General features: G+C 36.9%; 1 pseudogene; it reads left to right on the top strand.

Moving 5' to 3' along the window:
• Nucleotides 1-3,819: 3,819 nt before the first annotated feature.
• LOC102864534 lies at nucleotides 3,820-4,380 on the top strand (annotated as a pseudogene).
• The last annotated feature ends 1,415 nt before the right edge of the window (nucleotides 4,381-5,795 follow it).

Below are 5,795 nucleotides of genomic sequence, written 5' to 3'. Positions count from 1 at the left end.
CACCAGTATTTGTTATTTGTTGCCCTGTTGAACTTTGCTGGGGCGAGATGATATTTCATTGTTGTTTTAATTTGCATTTCTTGAATATCGGGACTTTTAAACATTTCTTCATGTGTTTGTTGGCCATCTAAATTTCTTCCTTGGTAAAATGTCTATACATATCTTGTGTCCATTATATGATTGGGGCGTTTGCATTTTCCTTGCTGAGGTGCTGAAGTATTCGATACATTTTCAATATGATTATCTTATCAGATATGTCTTTGCCAAATATTTTTGTCCCAGTCTGTGAGTTTTATTTTTTTTATCCTGTTGGAGAAGCTTTTTATGTGAACTGGTATTTGATTTGTAGAAGGTCCCATTCATCTATTTTATTCTCTCTTAGTTATAGGTTTGGAGTCTATGTGTCCGTCAACAAATGAATGGATAGAAAAATTGTGGCACATCCACACAATGGGATATTATGCACCTTTCAAAGACAACCAGCTTGTAAAGCACTATACAGCAAGGATGAGTCTGGAAGATAATACACTGAGTGAAATATCTCACTAACAAAAGAACATATACCACTGTTAGTAAAATAGAATGGACATGTGGGAGTGGGGAGTAGGGAAAGAATGAGTAGATAATGAACACTACACTAGAATAGGAGAAGAAAATGATTACCAAAAACCAAAGAATGATTAGACATTATGTGTGTGACAATTAACAATATGAAACAATATGTTCCATTATAAAGTGAATTGGGAGGTGGAAAGGAAGAAAATGTCTATCACTGAATTAACGAAAATCCATCCTTTCTTTAAACTTTCACCAAATTAACAATTCAAAAAACAAATTTTTAAAAACAGTTTAGTTGAACTTTATGAACTTTGTATGTAAACAAGTATAAAATAAAATTTAAAAAATTTAATTGTTTGACACGGAACTATTTCACTAAGTAGCACATGACCAAGAATCAATGATAAGGAAGGAAGAAATTAATGTTGCATTATTGTAAAAGATAAGAACCTAGGAATTTATGTACTATCAGTTATTTGGGCAAATAGATACAGACTGCCTACTAACCTATACCAAGAAATTTGAAGACAGCTACTTGGCCAAGGTATTCTTTGTACAAATATATGTAGTATCCTATCACTTATAGCATCGTATTTCAGGGTAGATCTTGAAGTAGTCTTTTTAAACTGTAAATGCAGTGCCGTTCTTCCTCAATTTTTCATTTCCCACATCAAAGATCATATCCTTGCCTGATTCAAAGTAACCAATTCCAGTCCAATTCTGCTCACTAATACCTAGAGTATAAACTTTTATGCATTACATTTAACTTTTGACAACTTCCAGTTTTCCTAGATTCATATTTTTATTTCATATTCAGAGACACATTCCTATTTCATTCTAACTATTAATGGATGCTTGCATAATGTTTTATCCTGCACTATTCTCATGGTCTCTGCTGTGCTCAAACTCAATTTTAGTCACTGTGTCATTCTATCTCATGAGGACCTTCCTCACTCTTGCTCGGCCTCTTCTTTTCTCACCCTGATGTCTTTTTCCATGCAAGGACTGATACTTTGTGCTAACATGTTCAAAGAATGTGTGATGAAGTTAAACCATCTTTTCCTCTTAGGGGTACTCTGGTTGTTCTTTCACTAAGACTTGTTTGTCCTTTCGGCAGTCCATGATATATTCAATAATTTTCATCCTTAACATAATTTAAAGGCATCAATTCTTCTTCAGTGCTTCCAAATTATGCCTTTACTAAATTATCCTTCCTTTCATGTTGTGAAAATATGATGGCTTGAAGACGTTTGTCTAAGAAATATTTACTAAACATTACCTATGATGGATGGAGAGGAGATTGAAACTGTCAACAGCTGCTTCATCTTGATGGGATCCACAATTAACATTCTTGATATGAGCAGTCAGGAAATAAGGAGATGCATAGAAATGAGAAAATCTGCAGTTAGGGACCTTTCCAAATCATTGAAGAGTAATGATGTCAGTTTGAGGACTAAGGTGTGTCTGATTCAGGCCATGGTTTTCTGATTACTAGCTATGCAGCTGAGACCTGGACAATGAATAAAAATGACAAAAAAAGGAAAAAAGAACTGTGGTGTTTGAGAAGAACACTGAACATCCCATGGACGGCCAAGAAAATGAATAGATACATCTTGGAGAGGGTACAGCCAAAGAGCTCTTTGGAGGAAAGGATGATGAGGCTTTGCTTCATATACTTTGGACATTTTGCTTGAAGGTGCTGTTCCTTTGAGAGGGACATGATGTTGGGAAGGGTGGAGAGTCGGTGAAGCAGAGGAAGACAAGGTGACTGCTTCAATGGGCTCTTGTGTTTCAGGAAGTGTGAGGATGGCACATGACAGACTAGGTTCAGACCTTTTGTTCAGAAGGTCGCTATGAGTTGTACTCGACTCGATGGCGCCTAACAACACCAATAACAACAACACATTGACACTTGCTAGTATTTGCTGAATATACGCACAGGTTATTTCCTTACCTCTTCTGAACCTTAGATTTTTTAACTGTTGCCTTTCTCCCTCAATTTGTGAGGTAGTTAAATGTTCAATTTATTACTGATACATGATAGATATACAGTAACTATTATTTTCGTTGTCATTGTATATACAAATGAACAAATTAACTTGAATGTTTTGATACCCACTTCGGTACCAGAACTCTATAAATTCAGGCAATAAGGGGGAAGTGTAAGCAGTAGTTGAGGAGAAAGTGTGCAAACTGAGAATATACTTAATATTGAGAATTACCTATATATGAAAAGGCCAAGTGTACAAACAGAACTATTTCTTAAACACAACCTGAAGACAGCTGTGAACTTTAAAATAAATAAAGATCTGTATTGATCTAGGAACAGTCAAAAGAGCCTACTAATTGAAGCTCACCTACATATTTCTCAAATGGATATTTTTCTTGAGGCTTCAAAAGGTTTTCTGCCATACCATTCTTTTAACCTAGCAAGTGAATTTCTCACCCACATCAAATTGTTGTTGTTATTATTAGCTGCCTCTAGGTCAGCTCCAGACTCCTGGTGACCCCATACAGCAGGATTAATCAGAGGGTTCTCATTCACTGCTCTTGGAAAATAGGTCATCAGGCTTTTGTTACTAGTCTGTCTGAGCCTACAAGCTCTGCTACAGAATCATAACAAATACAAACTACCACTGACAGAGCACTGTGGCAACAGATTGTTATTTTTGTGTGTCCTTGAGTTGTTTCTTATGAGGCAGAGTAGTAATATTCAATATAGAGAAGTAAATTAAGAGTACAGTGCAAAATTTCATACAAAAGCAAAGACTGAGACTGTAAAAATGAGTTGGAAGGCAGTAAAATTTTTCCAAGTAGGTATGTCAATGGTATACATAGACAACTAACTAGCCATAATAATCATACTAGCTAATTGGCTGATGTGGTTGTCTTGGCTAAAATTTTACTAGATGATTAATATCCAATGTAATGCTGATTATATTGTAAAAATTTTTAAAACGTCCAATAATTTTTAGGTATTGTTTTGAAAAGCAAAGTTGTGGATTATCAAAGTCAGAAAGGTTTTATAGATAGAGAAAAAGATAATTGTAAAAACTTGACATTTTAAATATTGCAGTCTTCATTATTCCTTAAAATACATACAATGGTATAAAGTATAGATATTGCATGAATGGTGCTAATACAGTGAAAGAAAAGGAAAGAGCATAAAAATAGTATTTTTAATTTTTACCCTAAACACAAAAGCAGTTCTGTGTAAATGTAAAATAATAATCATACGAAGGAAAATGTACGGAGACAAAAATGGCTCTATTAAAAAATAAATCCTCCTTCTTACAGGCTTTGGGCATCATCACTAAGATCTCCAGAGGCACCATTGAAATTCCGAGTGATGTGCAGCTGATTAAGACTGGAGGCAAGGTGGGAGCCAGCGAGGCCACCCTGCTGAACATCTCTCCCTTCCTCGGGCTGATCATCCAACAGGTGTTTGACAACGGCAGCATCTACAATCCTGAAGTGCTTGACATCACAGAGGAGACCCTGCATACCCGCTTCCTGGAGGGTGTCCACAATGTTGGCAGCGTCTGTCTGCAGATTGGTAACCCAGCTGTGGCCTCAATACTACATTCCATCATCAATGGGTATAAGCGGGTCCTGGCTTTGTCTGTGGAGACTGACTACACCTTCCCATTGGCTGAAAAGGTCAAGGCATTCCTGGCTGATCCATCTGCATTTGTGACTGCTGCCCCTGTGGCCGCCGCCACTACCGCAGCTGCTCTTGCTGCTGCGGCCCCAGCCAAGGTGGAAGCAAAGGAAGAGTCGGAAGAGTTGGACGAGGATATGGGATTTGGTCTCTTTGACTAAAAATCAAAAAGCCACCAACTCTGCCAGCTTTGTGTGACAAGGAAATAAAGGCTTCATTCTCCTAAAAAAAAAAAAATAAAATAAAATAAAAAATCCTTTTTCTTCTTAAGACACTCTCCATGAAGTGAAAATGCAAGCCTCAATCCTGATAATCTATTTGCACCACAAAGTCTGGCCACAAGTTGGAAGTTTGACTGTTCAAATCCATCCAGACACTATGTTGGAGAAAAGACATGTAGATCAGCTTACACGGGGATCACAGCCGGAACACCCTCTAAGACAGTTATGCTCTGTTACAGGGCCTCTCCAGAGTCACAAATCAGCTCTACACTACCCAACAACAACAGCATCCAAGGAAAATTCCAAAGAGTTAGGGGATTGGACCAAAATTATAAATAGTCACTTGAAAAGAAGAATCTTACATAAGAAACAAACATGTGCAAAAATAGACAAATTCAACAGAAAACAGCAAAATGTAAAAAAAAAATTCCAAAATTTAAGCCTGTATTTTACTAAATGTTGCTGAGGATGTGAGGCAACAGAAATAATAATATAACTGAAAGGACCATAAGCTGGGAAATGTCTTTGAAAAATTCATGTTTCTGGAGTAGGAAATACGCACGACCTATGACTATCAAGCATCGTTCAAATGCAAATGCAACATCACCGTCATGGAATTGATTCTGACGTGTAGATCTCCTCCATCTGGCTACTGAGGTAGTAAATGATAAGATGAGGAGGCCTTCCAGTTCTCTCCCTCTAAGTGGTCAGTGGATTGCAATCACCAGAGATTTATGACCTTAGAGTTAGCGGTGCAACTTGTTGTGACCAAATCCAACAGAGTAAGCATTATTAGGTTATAAAAGAGTTAGAAAATGCCTAAATATGTGTGCCAGGAGATGCTTACAATAAAATTCATACCAGTTTAGATCCTAATGATATAGATTAAATATAAACATTTAATGGTATAACATCTCTCTCATTGCCATCTAGTTGGAATTAACCCATAGCTGACCCTCTATTGTGTTCCTGAGACCTTAAATGCCATAGGAGGAGGTTTCCCAACTTCCTATCTTTCTCTAGTGGAGCCGCTGGTGGAATCCAATCACCAAAGCGGTGTGGCCATTACGTTAATATTGCAAATCCCTACAGATTATGACACCAGAGCTTCCTAATGATATAATACGCAACAATAAAAAGGTGTCAATGGCAGCTCCAAGTATCATCTGATTCAAGTATTTCATGGTTTTTTCAATCACTTGCTTTGTTTCTTTTTTTAAAAATTATTATTAAATTTTATTAGTTTTAATGAACATTTACAGAGATTTCGGGTTTTCATTCATTCATTGTTGCACTGTTTTCTCTACCCTCCTCCCCAGTTCGTTCTTCTTCCCCCTCCCGAATGTCTGTTTTAA

Source organism: Elephantulus edwardii, unplaced genomic scaffold (assembly GCF_000299155.1).
Source record: "Elephantulus edwardii isolate Elephantulus edwardi_28Jun2011 unplaced genomic scaffold, EleEdw1.0 scaffold00023, whole genome shotgun sequence".
NCBI lineage: Eukaryota > Metazoa > Chordata > Mammalia > Macroscelidea > Macroscelididae > Elephantulus > Elephantulus edwardii.
This window is presented reverse-complemented; position numbering and strand designations above follow the sequence as displayed.